This window comes from Odocoileus virginianus, chromosome 27 (genome assembly GCF_023699985.2).
Source record: "Odocoileus virginianus isolate 20LAN1187 ecotype Illinois chromosome 27, Ovbor_1.2, whole genome shotgun sequence".
In the NCBI taxonomy this organism is placed as follows: Eukaryota; Metazoa; Chordata; class Mammalia; order Artiodactyla; family Cervidae; genus Odocoileus; species Odocoileus virginianus.
The window spans coordinates 13,497,170-13,513,883 of NC_069700.1; positions in this window are offsets into that span (position 1 = coordinate 13,497,170).

The window sequence follows — 16,714 nt, forward strand, 5'->3', positions numbered from 1 at the left end:
GCATATAAAAGTTATGTTTATACTATATTGTAGTCTTTTAAATGAAATAGCATTAGGTCTAAAAAAAGCAATGTATATACCTTAATTTAAAAATACTTTTTTGCTAAAAAAAATGCTAATCATTATCTGAACCTTCAGCAAGTCATCATCTTTTTGCTGGTGGAGTGTGTGATAGATCGCAAGAATTATTAAAAGGTGACCCAGAGACACAAAATGAGCAAATGCTCAATGCAGGGTTACCACAAACCTTCAATTTGCAAAAAAACCCCCCCACAGTATCTGGAAAGCACAACAAAGCACAATAAAATGAGGCATTCTTGTACTTTTTTCATGAAAATTATTTAATGTTTGATTGCCCTTCTCATTCTTGCCTCTGAAACAGTTTCTCTTCCCTGTATTTTATCTCTGTCTTCCTGTTTCATTCTAGGATATTTCCCTTGGTCTCTCTTCCAGCTTATAATGTCTTTCTTTAGCTGTGTTTCAGTCTACTCCTTAACTCAGTGTAGTATCCATGGCCCAGCCATCTACTTGGGACTTTTCAATGCTTGTTGTCTGATTTACAACTGCCAGTATTGCTTTTTTTCTTTTTCCTCTAGAACAACAGGCTGGAAGCGTTGGGAAATAAGCACCATTTCCTCCAGCCTGAAATGACTAAGACAAGTAGTAGAAATATGGGCTCACATGTGGGGAGTTTTAGCATTTTGGTTTCTCATAAGACTTTTCTATGCACCGGATCTGTATGCTGGTGAAAAACTTCTCTGTTGTGTCCTCTGTGTCTTCTCTGTGTGGAGTTTTTCTGGCTCCTCTTTCATAATATATGCAACTATGTGCAGGATCTCAGTTACAGCAATAGTCTTGCATAGCAAAGATTACATCTCCTATTGTATGATAAAAAATATTCCAGAGACTAGGGTCTCATTTGGTGTCTGCTCCTCTGAGTCTCTGGTTCCTTAAGTTATGTTTTTAGTACTCCGTGTGAAGTTCTCTCTCTCTGGCACTTTGGCACTTCCTTTTTATTCTTTCAAGTGTGTGTGTGTGTGCGCGCGTGTGTGTGTGTGTTGTTTCTATTTGTTTCTAATGGTGATGGGAGAGAGTGGGCCACGTCATTGCAGCCACCATGATTTTCCATGGTGCCTTGTGCGTGGTGACTGTGTGTAATTTCCTGAGCTGTGGAAAGCTCTAGTGACTGCAGTGTTTTAAGTATTCTAATCCATGCCATGTAGACATGGAGGTATGGATTATAATGAATGGAAAAATGTGTTTTCCATTTGTGTTTAAAATGTCAGAATTTTAATGGATCAAGGTACTTCACCTCTGAGAAAAAGGAATTTCAAATTTGCAAGTTCAAAGAAAAATTGGTGAAGAGTATTTAGCAAAAGTAAGTGGAGCACAATGAGAGACCTTTTCAAGAATAGCTGTAGCTGATGAGCCTTTTTTGTTTGTTTCTGCAGGTGAAAATACAACCAAAGAGAGGGTATATTTGACACATCCTAACTGCACATTTACAAAGATTTCCTTATAAATATTTACAATGATCATTTAAAAAAAATTGTGTGTAGATATTTTGCCTGCTATGAAACCACAAGCATACTGATTACTCTGACTTTTGGCATAAGAAACTTTGTGAGCAAAGTGTACGCGCCATCTTTCCATCCATAAGTTTCTAGGATTTTATGTTCAATGTTATATTTTCTACTTTAGGTAAGTCCAGATGTTGTTAATTGATGTGATAATCACATAATGATGTGATAACTAGTTAATACAGTTTTCTGTTTATTCAATTAATGTATGTATTTTTAATTGATTAATTAACTAATTGGCTATGCTGGGTCTTTGTTACCGCACGTGGGCTTTCTCTAGTTGCGGCGGCAGGGGCTATTCTCTAGCTGCAGTGCACAGGCTTCTCATTGTGGTGAGTTCTCTTGTTGAGGAGCACAGTCTCAAGCAATCTCAGGCTCGATAGTTGTGACTCATAGCCTTAGTTGTTCCTCGGCATATGGAATCTTCCTGGATTAGGGATCGAACTCATGTTCCCCTCATTGACAAGCAGATTCTTAACCTCTGGACCACCAGGGAAGTCAATGCATTTTTAAGTAATGGTTTCTAAAACATATATGTTTTGAAAACTTATACTCATCTATTTCTCAACATTTTTTTATGCATCATTTTCTATATCATACTTTTTGTACAAATATTATTTTTTATTACCAGCCTCTTTTTGAAGCTGATGTATCTGAGTTACGACCATGTTATTACTCTGAAACAGACCAGGTTCCAGGAAGTCCTGTTAATTATCTTCCATTATAAAGTCTAGAGACTCTCAAAGATTGTTTCATCCTAGAATTTGTGAGTTGTTTCTCAGCCACACTGAAATAAATCTTGAAAAATACCAACATAGGGTAGAGAACAATATTAAATGTTAATATATTTTTTTTCCTAGAATGGGGTAGTTGAAATATGTCAAGCCTGAGAATAGAGACCCAGCAGGATATATGAGAGTATCTCAGATCACTTCTGAATTTTCTAATCCACCACCTATTTTTCTAACTTTCCTACATCTTTCATCTCACAGATTGCAGATTAGAGCTCAAAGTTCAACTAGCTATTTCACAAAAAAGATTGAATGGCATACTCTGGGTTTATACTTTAGAATAGTTTTAGTGATCTCAGATGAAAAATAGACAGGAATTCAAGTGAGCTGTGTCTGGGTTTGAATTCAAACTTTTTCACTTACTACTCTTCCATGAGCTTGAACAAATTGTTTAGCCTCTCCAAGAAGTGGGTATAATTGACAGTGCTACCTTTCTGGGTTAATGGAAGGATTATATGAAATCAGGAACACTGAAGACAGTCCAATTATCTGGCATATAATAAACTCATGAAGTGAAGTAAAATGAAAGTCACTCAGTCGTATTCCCCTCTTTGTGACCCCATGTACTGTAGCCTGCCAGGTTCCTCTGTCCATGGAATTCTCCAGGCAAGAATACTGGAGTGTGTAGCAATTCACTTCTCCAGGGGATCTTCCGAACCCAGGGATTAAACCCAGGTCTCCTGCCTTGAAGGCGGATTCTAACCTTCTGAGCCACCAATAAGCTCATAGCAAGCACTTTTCTTTTTTCACTTTTTCAACATAGTTCTTGGCTTTCTCATACATTTAGATATTACTATAAAATCTGTTTACAATAATTTTATTCTGAATTTGTTTCAACAAACATTTAATAGATACCTATCACCTGCCAGTGTGTGCTACACAAGAGTTAGTAATACAGGTTCTCAAGGAATAGACTGTGCCTGAAATTGATTTGTCTCTATTTAATGTATTAGCCTTCATAAATGAACTTGTGTTTCAAGTGGGTTTGTATTGATTTACCCATGGCATTTCACTTTGTCCTCCATGTGACCCAGATCACATGTACTTCAGACAAAGCAGAGTCTAACTACGGAGGCAGCAAGGCTTACCCGAGGTGCTGGGAGTCAAGACTATGAGATTCCTTTACCAGCTGGGCATATAAATGGACCAGAATAAGAATTGAATTCTGATCCTCCATTCCCACTTTTGTCCAAAACATCAAAGCAGGCAAAAAACCCTTAAAGTTATGATGCTAAAAAATTAATAGCACAGGACAAAAATTGCCTATTACCTGGATGAAAAGCAACTTTTCAAGGAAGGGAAATGAGAAGCCTGTACAGAGGGAAGTTTAACCCTGGACTTGGGGGGAAAATTGCCACATGATGGCCGAAGAGATGGAGCCTCCCAAAGTGGAAGGTGCAGAGTCTAACAGGTGCAGAGTTTCTGTTTGGGATGATGAAAAAGTTCTGGTAAGGGATAGTGGTCGTGGTTACACAACAGCGGGATTGTACCTAATGCCACGAATTTTGTACCTTCAAAGATGGTTAAAATGGTAAATTTTGTTATGCATATTTTATCACAATAATAAATACTTTTATTTTTAAGTAAATAAAATTTATATTTTATAAATTTATATATATATATATAAATAAATTTGTTTTTATAAGCAAGCAAATAGATAACTTGATATTCTAAAGCACAGTCATTCCCACCCCCACCCCCCCAAAAAAAGTGGAAGTTGGCTGGTTAAATCTGGGGGTTCTCTAGGAAACCATCTCACTTCCTTATTTCTATGGCTAAAATACTAAGGCTCTGCACTTCCTTTTTTTAACTCTTGGACCTGCACATGGGTGGATATGAAGCTTCCTGTGACCTGCTCTACTGAAAAGAAGCAGGAAGCTTTGTAGATGAAATATCATTGTGTAGCCGATGTTAATGATGTGTTTTCTGACTCAGAGACGTTCTCTGATAATCACATGCTAAGTCCCTTCAGTCCTGTCCGATTCTTTGCTACCCTATGGGCTGTAGCCCGCCAGGCTCCTCTGTCCGTGGGATTCTTCAGGCAAGAATACTGGAGTGGGTTGCCATGCCTTCTTTCAGATTGTCCCAACCCAGGGATCGAATCCTCTTACTCTTATGCCTCCTGCATTGGCAGGTGGGTTCTTTACCACTAGTTCCACCTGGAAAGCCCAGGTAATCACATAGCACTTCATATTTCTCAAGGTGCTTTTACATTTATTATCTCAGTTGATCTGTAGAACCCAGGAAGCATTACCTTTGTCTTACAGATTCTAGGAAAAGCACAGAGTCTCTGGCCTTGATAGAGCTTTGGCATAAAAGTAGAACGAAAACAAAAAAAAGTAGAACTAACAGCCTGTGTCTCCTGGGAACAGTTTTTACATACAAGGCAGAAAGATTTTCAGTTCACAGGGCCAACACTACAACTTTTATATAGAGAGGGAAAAGATCCACCGAATCACATGAATGTTTGCTTTCGGTGACAATAAGTAGGACCAACACCAAAGTAATTGAAATTTTTACTTCCTAAGTGTTTTGACATTATACAGTCATACCCTGAACATGAAAACAATTTATTACAAGAATTTATTTGCAACAAGATAATCTTGAAAACTTGGTCTCTGGAACTTCCCTGGTAGCTCAGTGTTTGAGAGTCTGCCTGCCAATGCAGGGGATGTGGATTTGATCCCGGGTCTGGGAGGATCCCACAAGCCACAGAGCAACTAGGCCAGTTCGCCACAACTTGTGAGCCTGTGCTCGAGACTGGGTAGCCGCAACTACGGAGCCCACGTGCCGCAACTGCTGAAGCCTCATGTGCCTGTGAGCCTGTGCTGTGCAACCAAAGCAGCCGCCGCAACGAGAAGCCAGACTCACCACAGCTAGAGAAAAGCCCCTGCAGTGAAAAAGACCAAGCGCAGCCAAAAATAAATGAATAAATAAAAATTATTAAAAAACAAAACCTCAGTGTCCTTGAATTGAAGTCTTAAAACTTTACCTAAATGTCTCCCTTTATCAATTTTCATATTTGTGAAAAGAGACAAAATTATTTTGCCCCGATTCACAGTGACACAAATGTGAAATAGAAGCTTCAATTTTTTTTTTTTTAGAAGCCTCAATTTTTAAAATAATTTTTTTGGGTAGAAAAACTAAATGATTAAAGCAAGGCATAATATTACAAACACATTTATCTTCTCACCTTGAGAGGTGCTAGAGAAGCGCGGCAAATTGGACTTTTACACTTCTGAGGAATAAAGCAAAGAGGGAACCTGCTTAATTACAAGATTTATCCACTAGAGACAAACTATAAATGAAACACTTTTTCTGAACCTAAAATCTGTGAAACATTTCTCTTGTAGATTCATGTAAAGAGGACATGCTATGACACCGTGAAAATGTCCTTGGTAACATCGATACAAGATACACCAAAATAACTTTCATGTCTCATGTCTTTGATATCCTTCAGTTGAGGCCAATAGCATATCATGAAGGAATGTTCTACTAATACAAGGGGTCCCTGAGAATCTGTGTTCTGAAAGTCTCAGCTTTACATGTAGTAAAAAATAGTGGAAATATAATACAATTTGAGCTCAAATTTGATTTCAAAGTATGTCTAAAATGCTTAAAATGTTTAGAGTAAGCTTTATCAGTCCTAAGTGTATGCAGGCTAAATACGGGTGTGTATCATAAATGGTAAGGAAGAGGGTAGGAGAAGCAACAATGACTTTCCAGATTAAAGCATGACGTAATGGATGGGACATTCTTGTGGCCAGGTTTATCCTTAGACAGATATGGCTTAGGGAAAAAGGTTATAATGCATTGGATGGCAGTAGAATTAGGTGGATAAGTAAGCAGGTGAAATGTGAAAGTAATTAGTTAATGAATTGATTTCAAACTAGAAGGAGATTTTTAATGCCCTTTCTCAGGGCTCTCACCAGGACATATTAATCCCTTTATGAAATCAATGACTTAGCTAAAGGTGCAGAATATGTGATTGGTGGATCCATTTTATTAGATCTAACTGCCAATCCCCGCGCCCCCCCCCCCCCCCCCCCATATCTTGCTGGATTGGAGTGATGAGATAGTTTTAACAAGATCAAAGTCAACAGAGATAAAATAAGGTCATCCACTTTTGAAGTAGTAGGAGGGAAAATATTCCTACTACTTCAAAAGTCTTGATATTTTACCCATGTTGTTCTTCCAATTAAACAAATTTCGGTGCCTGTTGCATGTCAGGCAATGTGCTAGGCACTAGAAATGCAATGGTAAATGAAGCACATGACCTAGTAGGGAAGACATGTACAAATCCCACTAGACATTTGATAAGTGTTGGAATAGAGATGTGAATGAGGTACAACGGTCATATGAAGCATGGGAAATGTTCAGTTTTTTGCTTGTGGAAGGTCAGAGCAGGCTCCAGTGAGAAGGAGAAGCCAGGGTAAAGAAGAGAGGGGTAGAGGATAGGAGTGGACAGACAGAAAAAGACACAGGGAGCTGTGGGTTATCTGGTATGGAGGGAGATTGTTTGTGTGGGGGGAGGGGAGATGGTAGGAATGAGGCGAGGGTCATGGATAAAACTAGATCACAGAGGAGGCTGAGTGTATACTCTGGCAATGGAGGAATAATAATTTTCTTTTTTCTTAGGGAAATAAACAATGTGATCAACATGTCATTTTTATAAAAGTCACTCTGGGCACAGTGCTTCCAGTCGTCTGGACATGGCGCGAGGGTAACAGTGGAGGAGGGGACTGGTTTGGAGCCTGTAATACTCTGCTAGGACTGCCATTACAAAATAACATGAACTGGGTGTCTTCAACAACAGAACATTTATTTTTTCACAGTTCTAGAGGCTAGAAGTCCTAGAATAAGGAGCTGGATGAGTCCATTGCTGGTGAGGATTCTCTTCCTGGATTTCTTGCTTTAACCTAACATGACCTTTCTCTCTGTACTTGCCTAGAGAAAGAGAATGAGAGGTTTCAGTTATTTCTTCTTACAAGGATGCTACTCCTATCAGATCAGGTCCCTACCCTTATGACCGCATCCAACCTTAATTCCTTTCTTAGAGGTCCCGTCTCCAAACAGTGACACACCTTGGGAGTTAGGACGTAAACACGGGAATTTGGGGGAGACCTAAACCTTCAGTCTATAACAGCCTGTTACAGTTGTTCAATTAAAAGATGCTGAGGGCCTGAATTGAGTAGTAGCTATGGGGCAGAGATTCCATGGTGGCTCAGAAGGTAAAGAATCTGCTCGCAATGAGAGAGACCCAGGTTCGATCCCTGGGTCAGGAAGATCCCCTGGCAAAGAGAATGGCACCCACCATTCGTGCCTGGAGAATTCCACAGAGGAGCCTGGTGGGCTACAGGCCATGGGGTGGCAAAGTGTTGGACCCAACTGAGTGACTAACACTTTCACTTTTTACTATGAGGCAGGAGGGAAAGGATGTTGGAGATGCTAAGGAAACAAAATCAACTGTTGTTTTTGAGCATTTAGGCATTTAGTTGTGGACTGAAGGGAGAGGGGAAAAGCACAGAGGAACTCCCATGTTTTCGTTCTCTTTACATGTGTATATGTGTATATCTTATTGGTTCTGTTTCTCTGGAGAACCCTGAATATATACGGATTGTAGTCTTGTGAATCAACTGAGAAGTCCTGCCATCTGCAGATTCTAAGCTAAAGAACCAAGAAAGCCTGCTGTATAATTCAGTCTGAATCCAAAGTTCTGACAACCAGTAGTATCTGGGGGCAGGAGACGATGGAGCCCCGGCTTCAGAGAGCCAAATTCACCCTTCCTGTGCCTCCTTGTTCCACTCAGGCCCTCAATGGATTGGATGATGCCCATCCCCATGGGTGAAGGTGATCTTCTTTACTTTTTTCCTGATTTATCCATTCAAATGCCCATCTCCTCTAGAAACACCCTGACAGACATACTCTGGTATGGTTTGCCAGTTATCTGGGCAACCTTTAGCTACATTGACATCTATATATCCATCATGATTAGTTAAATAATAGTAATGCTAATAAGAAGGATTATGGGGAAGAGTTTCTGATTTTTGAAAAATAATTGGTAAAATTGCTTAAACTATGTCAAATGAGAGGCATATGTGGGACTTGCGGGTGAAAACCTCCAGTGAGCAGTTGTACATATAGGTGTTTGGTCAAGGAAGAACAACCTAGGCTGGGGATACAGGGATGGGGGTTGTGAAGCTCAAAGCCACCACAGATAGGGTCAGTGTAGATAGGCAGGTGTCGTACAAGAAGATTGGAAAACCAAGCATTAATTCTTGGGAGGAAACTGGGTCTGGAGACACCAAACCCCTTAAATGTCTTAGGACTTTATTTTAAATTTAGGAGAAAGAAAGTGGAAGTACTTTTGGTGTAATAATTTATATTTTTTCCACATTGGACTCTTAGTAATTTTCTATGAGCACATCCACACCTTTATTGCTGACTCCAAGTGATATTTTTGCTAATAAATGAGCGAATTCTCTGGAAGGCGCTGTAACGAGTAAAGGATTGCATTTAGCTGTAAATTTAACCTCTGTAACTCCAGCGGCAAAATGAAGTCATTTATTACAGGGAAAAATTGTTGGCTCTGAAGGGGAAGACAAATGGTGGTCTCTCTGCCCTAGTTTAAATAGGATGATAGCTCCAGCTCAGTTCCTTCAAGACCAGGGTGTGCTCCGTGGAGGCTACTGGCAGCCAGTTAGGAGGCCAACCGTGAGCCTGGCTGAAACGGGTACGCAGTGGTTCCTTTTCTAGGGCAGGAAGTGCTGTTATCAGAGTTCCTGCCTGTGCTCTGATCAAGGGATCTGTCTCTAGCCCTATTGATGAGGGCTAAGCTTGCCAGCAAATGCAAAGCCAACTAAATAAATAATGAGAGAAGAAAATAATACAAAATGGGGACTTCTCTGGTGGTCCAGCAGCTAAGATTCCACACTCCCAATGCAGGGAGCCCAGGTTTGTGCTCCCTGGTCAGGGAACTAGATCCCACATACTGCAACTAAAACCTGGAGCAGCCAAATAAATCATTTCAGTCAGTTCAGTCGCTCAGTTGTGTCTGACTCTTTGCAACCTCATGGACTGCCGCACGCCAGGCTTCCCTGTCCATCACTAACTCCCGGAGCTTGCTCAGATTCATGTCCATTGAGTCGGTGAAGACATCCAACCATCTCATCCTCTGTCATCCCCTTCTCCTCCTGCCTTCAATCTTTCCCAGCATCACAAGCTTTTCCAATGAGTTGGTTCTTGCCATCAGGTGGCCAAAGTATTGGAATTTCAGCTTCAACATCAGTCCTTCCAATGAATATTCAGAACTGATTTCCTTTAGTCAAATAAATAAATAAATATTTTTTTAAAAATACAAAATGAGAGGAAATCTTTTATGAGCTAACATAGGGTGAAACGAAAAAGGAATATCTAAGCTGAGTGTCTAGAGCCTCTGATCCTAAAGCAGGTGATAATCCAGACAAAGTTAAAAGATGGCCTATTCTAAGTCATGGTGCATGCATGCATGCTCAGTTGTGTGGGAGACTGCAGACCACCAGGCTCCTCAGTCCATGGGACTTCCCAGGCAAGAATACTGGAGTGGGTTGCTGTTTCCTCCTCCAGGGGATCTTTCCTACCCCGAGATCGAACCTGTGTCTCTTGCATATGCTGCATTGGCAGGCAGATTCTTTACCACTGGGCCACCAGGAAAGCCCATCCAAGTCATGGTAGAGAAAGTATAATCAGTGTGACTATTGATATGCAGGGCAATAAAATAGAAAGCAGGTGGCTGAGGAAAAAGCCACCTTGTTTATCCTTTGGGCTTTTTAATTGTATCTATTAGTGATAGGCTTCCTGGATTGAGTAAGTCAAAGCTATAATAAAAATGTCTTTCTGAGAAACTTCTATGACTAGGATGACCTTGATTTCTTTTTTTAGCCTAGAGGAGAAAGTCTAATAATACCTTTCTCCACAAAGCAAAATATTCATCAGTTCTATTCTTGTTTAAGGCTGTTATCATCTCAAATAAGTATTTCCACAGGAAATACAAAGCGATGGCGAAGTTACATGAATTTTGGAGCCCAATACATTGCAAAATTGGAAGAAAATAGGTAAGACTATTTCCACTCAACTGTGTTGCCTTTGGTTAAAGATTTTATCTACATTAGATATAAGGGATAAATGTCATGAAACAAAGGGTCAGGACTCAAAACCAAAAATCATGCCGTTTCACATCGTACAGCATCAGGCTTCCCATTTAAAGATATTGCTGTTGCATAATCATGTTAGCCTAAAGTACTGCTTTATACACAGAGTAATCATCCAAGAACATGAGTTGTAACCAGAAGTCGTGATGTACATTTTCCTGCAAAAAAATGCCACCCATCTAATTCATGCAGAGGGGCTCCGAGAAAGCTCCATAATGGATGGAAACTTGACTCCACTGGGAAGCATACATTATAACAGCACAAATGCAGGGATGGTTAGATGATAGAACTGGGTGAGCAACAGCAGAATGTGCAAAATTACTGGAAAGAGAAGGCTAAACCTCAACAGAGGGAAATGTTTAAATCTGTTCTTAAAAGATGCCATGCTGTTTTAGAATCTTCTAGAATAATGACATGGAAATGATCCTTGGTTCAGATGGGAAGACAGAAACTAAGGGGTTGTAATGCATTAGGAAACGCAAGCAGACATTGATGGATTGTCTCAGACAGATGGAGGATGGAATTTGTTGGAATCTCTCTTGCACTAATATGGGAAAAGACTGTATGTGGCACTTGTGACAAGCAGAGTTATGCCAGTATCTTCCTAAATGTAAGATAAGATATCTCCCTCAAAACTATCCTTCAGAAGAGGGGTTTGCTTTACCAAAAGATCTAATGATATAATCTCTCAATTTCTCAATTATTTTATTTCAAACAACAAATTTAGCAAAGCCACATTACCCTCAATCTTTGGGCCTCAAGCTGGTTTCATATGCTTATGGAGGTCATCTAACAGACTAGAAATGAAGGAGGCTAACATATTTTATACAGACTTACTCATTTAAAAAAATTTTTGATCCTGGGGATATGATCTCTTGGTCAGGAAATTTTCCTGTCTTCGTACACAGATCTTTTAAAGATAAAGCAGGCATCATGTTGTGGCTAGCTCAGTTCTACATCTGTAGGAAAGGTGAACAATTTTTTTAATGTTGTGTGAATAATATTTGTGGGTGGGGACAAAATTTCCAATTTCAGTATCAATGTCAACTCCAGAAGAGTTGGGTTTTCAAGAATTTCAGTTCAGTTTAGTCGCTCAGTCATGTCCAACTCTTTGCCGCCCCATGAACTGCAGCATGCCAGGCCTCCCTGTCCATCACCAACTCCCTGAGTCCACCCAAACCCATGTCCATCGAGTCGGTGATGCCATCCAACCATCTCATCCTCTGTCGTCCCCTTCTCCTCCTGCCCTCAATCTTTCCCAGCATCAGGGTCTTTTCAAATGAGTCAGCTCTTCAAGAATTTAAATAGCAATAAACATGATGAGTCAGATAAAGGGAGATAAATGAATCAGAGTGGCTAACGCGGGTGACAAAGATGTGTGAGGAGAGAAAGTAAAATTGCTTCTTGAATTGTGAGTGGCAAAAAGAGAAATATTTCTGAATTATTATTTCTAAATTTATTAAAGTAACAAAATATGGAGGCATATTAAATAAGCAACACATGATCTGAAAGCATATATATTTAAGTTGGCCAAGAAATTATATTAATTAATTTTTATTGACATATATTTGCTTTCTATGGTTGTGTTAGTTTCTGCTGTACAGAAAAGTGAATCGGATGTATGTGTACATATATTCCCTCTTTTTTGGATTCCCTCCCCATTTAGGTCACCACAGAGCATTGAGCAGAGTTCCCTGAGCTAGACAGTAGGTTCTCATTAGTTACCTATTTCATTCATAGCAGTGTGTATATGTCAATCCCAATCTCCCAGTTCATCCTACCACCTCTTCCCCCGCCTGGCTTTTTTGTTCTCTATGTCTGTGTCTATTTCTGATTTGCAAATAGATTCATCTGTATCATTTTTCTAGAGTACACATATATGAGTTAATATATGATATTTGTTTTTCTCTTTCTGACTTATATCACTGTGTATGACAATCTCTAGGTTCGTCTATGTCCTCTGCAGATGGCACAATTTTGTTCCTTTTTATGGCTGAGTAATCCACCATTACTCAGCCATAAAAAGGAACAAAATATATATGTGTGTGTGTGTGTGTGTGTGTGTGCCACATCTTCTTTATCCACTCCTCTGTTGATGGACTTTAAAAACAATTTCTTATTTGGCAAATGGAGAATTACTATGTATTATTCAGGCACATATAGTTACATAGAGCAGAACTTCACTACAGCGTAGATAAAATACTCTTCTGTCCAATACATGGACAACACACTAAATTCCTTGCTCTTTCTGTGCCTTCTAACAGTTTACAGAGGCATATAGAAATAGATATATTGATATCAAGACTGAAGCACTGTTGATTAGGAAATGTAGTTCCTAGTATAACTCTTATGGCACAAGAAGTCTCTTGAGAGTTTGGGTATCTTTTGTTTTCAATGCCTAACATCCTTAAGGAAGATATAATTTACTGAGTTCCAGACCTTTATATCTGAGAAGAAAAGCTGAGAATAAAAATGGAATTCACCATCTGCTATTTTACTACTTTAACTTTATTTAAATCTACTAGAGACAATAAGCCCTCAATAAGTGACAGCTGTTTTGATTTCTGTCAGGTTTATACGCTTAGCACTCTACATTTTTGATGATATTTTGTCCACGCAATCCCATGATGCAGGTAGTGTTATGTTATTTTACATATGGTGCACCTGCGTGGGTGCTCAATCATGTCCAACCCTTTGTGAGCCCAAGGACTGTAGCCCACCAGGCTCCTCTGTGCGTGGGATTTTTCTAGGCAAGAATACTGGAGTGGGTTGCCATTTCCTTCTCCAGGGGATCTTCCCGCCAGGGATTGAACCTGCATCTCAGGTGTGTCCTACATTGGCAGGTGGGTTCTTTACTGCTGGGCCACCTGGGAAGCCCTTATACATGGTAACTGAGGTCAAAAATGTGAAGTTACTTGATCACAGTCACACAGGTAGTGAGTGGCAATGCCAGGTGATACACACCCGATTGTTGATTCTGAAATTCACATACTTTTTTTTTATATATATATTTTTTAATGTGGGCCACTTTTAGCCTTTATTAAAATCTGTTACAGTATTGCTTCTGTTTCATGTTTTGTTTTTTGCCCTGAGGCATGTGGACTCTTAGCTCTACAACCAGGGATGGAACCTATACCCGCTGCATTGGAGGGCAAGGTCTTAACCACTGGACTGCCAGGGAAGTCCTTAGAACTCACAATCTTAGTAAAAAAACTCCGTTGCTTCCTAAAAGGATAGAGCTATTCGATGGGATAAATGAAGAAGGGATAGTTAGTCGAACTTGGGGTTTCTGGAAGGACTTCTTATAGGACATGCTGGTGTAGAAGACTCTGAAAGGTGAGTAAGGATTAGAAATAGGAAGAAGGTGGATAAATGTCTTTAGAGAGGATAGCATGAGTAAAAGCACACGAGCCTGAGACGGTGCTGCTAGAAGCAACAGTATTATCAGGCTGTGGTATGAGTCAAAGTGATGGGAATACAGATTAAGGGGGTGAGGAAGCTTTATGTAGAGGCCTTGGAGCTTGGGATTTTACCCGAGGAAATGGATATAATTATTATAGAAACAATATCAGTAGCAACAACAAAGAGTACAAGTAAAACCAACAATCCTTAGAGTTTAGAAATAAAACAAGGTTTCAGTTTTCCAGGTATCTTCTGGGAAAGGACAAAGATGGGCTGTTTGTTATTCTTAACATTTTTTATGATATACTGATTATTACTTGGATATTAAGAAAATGAAAGACTTTTGAGGACAGGCAAGCCTTCTTATGAATGGTTCTGACCAGGGAAATTCAGAGACAAGCCATGAAGTATTTGAAACTGAATAACGGCCATTATAACATGTAGGCTCTCAATTAAGGGACTTACTATCTCATTAATTCTCATAACAATCCCATGAAGTAGGTGATGACTTCTCAGTTTTATTAGGTAAATAAAACCAATAAAACTTCACCAAAGATTTAAGCGACTTGTTGAAAGAATTTTAGTTTAAAATGTAGTCTGGTAAAGACTCGTTGAGTTTATGGTGTTGGTTAAGTTCTGAAAGTTGGTGAGGCAATGACAAAGATTGGGGAGAGTCCACTCTTTCTGGAGCGGATGCAAAAATGAAGTATATCAGACTCCACAAAATCCTATCCCTTTTCTCTATTTGTTGCTAGCTTTCTTTTTTTTTCCAGCAAGAAGATAAGCTAATCTTTCAAAAAGAAAACAATTTACCCAGTACAGTATCATTAAACTTGAAGTCCAGCTGGAAAGTATTAAGGGGAGTTCAGAGGAGCTACTGCATACATTTTCCAAGATCTCAAACCCACAAAGAAACCAGAAGTGTAACTTTGCAAAGATGAATGACTGAGAGACTCTGAACAAGTAAGAATCAGCCAGGTTTTATCTTGATTACAAATAATCCTGAAATCTCAGTAGGTTGGACTTCCTTACTGGTTCAGATGGTAACGAATCTGCCTTCAATGCAGGATACTCAGGTTCAATCCCTGGGTTGGGAAGATCCCTTGAAGAAGCGAATGGCTACCAACTCCAGTATTCTTGCCTGGAGAATTCCATGGGCTAAGGAGCTTGGTGGGACGCAGTCCATGGGGTCATGAAGAGTCAGACACGACTAAGTGACTAACACATTATGACAAGAAAAGGTTATTTTTTGCTAATGCAAAATGACCACTTAGGTTGGCTGGTAGGGGTACGGGGCTCACCCTGGTCTTCAGGTTAAATTAGCTGCTTTATCCAGCACGGTAGCGGATGAAAAGGGTGCACATGAAATCATACACTCGCTCTTAAAGCTTCCACCTGGAAATGACATATTTCTGTCTGCATTTCATTGGCCAGGACAAATCTCATGGCCACATCTGATTCAAGGGGAGTATCGAACTGTGTTCCTCACATGTGCCCAGAGGGAGAACAACAAACTTTGGTGGCTAGCACAGGGGAACTTAAGGAAAACAGTGGTGAAAGCCACCTAAGAAAGAATGTTCTAGGGGTAGAGGATGGCACTGGGGCTTAAACCTATGTGGATACTTAAGGACTTATTCATAAGGATGGTGAAGAGGAGAATAAGATTTAATATATAATGTCATAAAAACTGTTGGAATAGCTGGCCAATTTATGTTGTGAAAATTTTGGTGAAAAACACCATAGGATCTCCTGTCGAATATTACTAAGTCACACTAAGATAGAGTATGAAATGTGTTTGCCATCCTCCTTAACTCTCATCCAGAGACTCAATAAAAGCTCTATATGTTACTTCTAACTCATTTTTTAAAAAGGTGATTCTGATAGAATTTCCTGTTGCTTTGCTGTCTGCTGGTATTAGACTCAAGGAACTTTTCTTATGAATATGTACAAGAATTTTACACAAGAGATATGATCCTATACTTTATTTAGTAAAATATATAATTGTAGACTATTACCTAGAAAATAAACTAGAATAAATATTTTTCATTGCGCAGATGGCCTCTTTGCCAGGGAAAAGTCTCATTTTGTAGCTTCATTCTCTGAAGACAGTGGACTCCTCCCCTTAAAAAGCACGTGTCTGAGAAGTGTCTTAGGTTGAGCTCCTGCAGAAGCTGACCTTGAGACCAGGATTCAAGGGCAAGTACTGTGGCCTGTTTGGGATGCAATGGCAGAAAGCACTAGAGGTGCCAGGAGATAGGTAAGGAAGGTAGCCAACATAGGGCTCCTTAGAAAAGGAGTTAATGCTGTGGTTAACTGAGGTCCAAAGATGGGGACCTGGGGGAGACAGTGTAGAACACAACTTAGTAAGTCTAGTCCTACCTCCAGGTGGGGAACCTGGGGTAGTTTTAAACTGACTTTCATCTGCTGCTGTTGTTGAGGGCTTCTCTGAAGGGCATCATCTGCCTGGCGCTTCGAGCCTGTACCCCTGCACTGGCCAAGTGGAGTTTTCTGTTCAAGAAATCCCTTGAACAGGGAGGCGGAATACGGAGACACAGGCTAGAAGCCGTGGATAACCTACTGTAGGGATGACAGGTGTGGAGTCCCAAGTGGAGCGCCCACATTGTCAGTTCAGAGAAGATACTTGGGTTTCTAAGCCCATTTGTATATCCACCTTTGAGCCTGGGGATTCCGTGGTGGCTCAGTGGTAAAGGATCCGCCTGCAGTGTAGGTGACATGGGTTTGATCCCTGGAT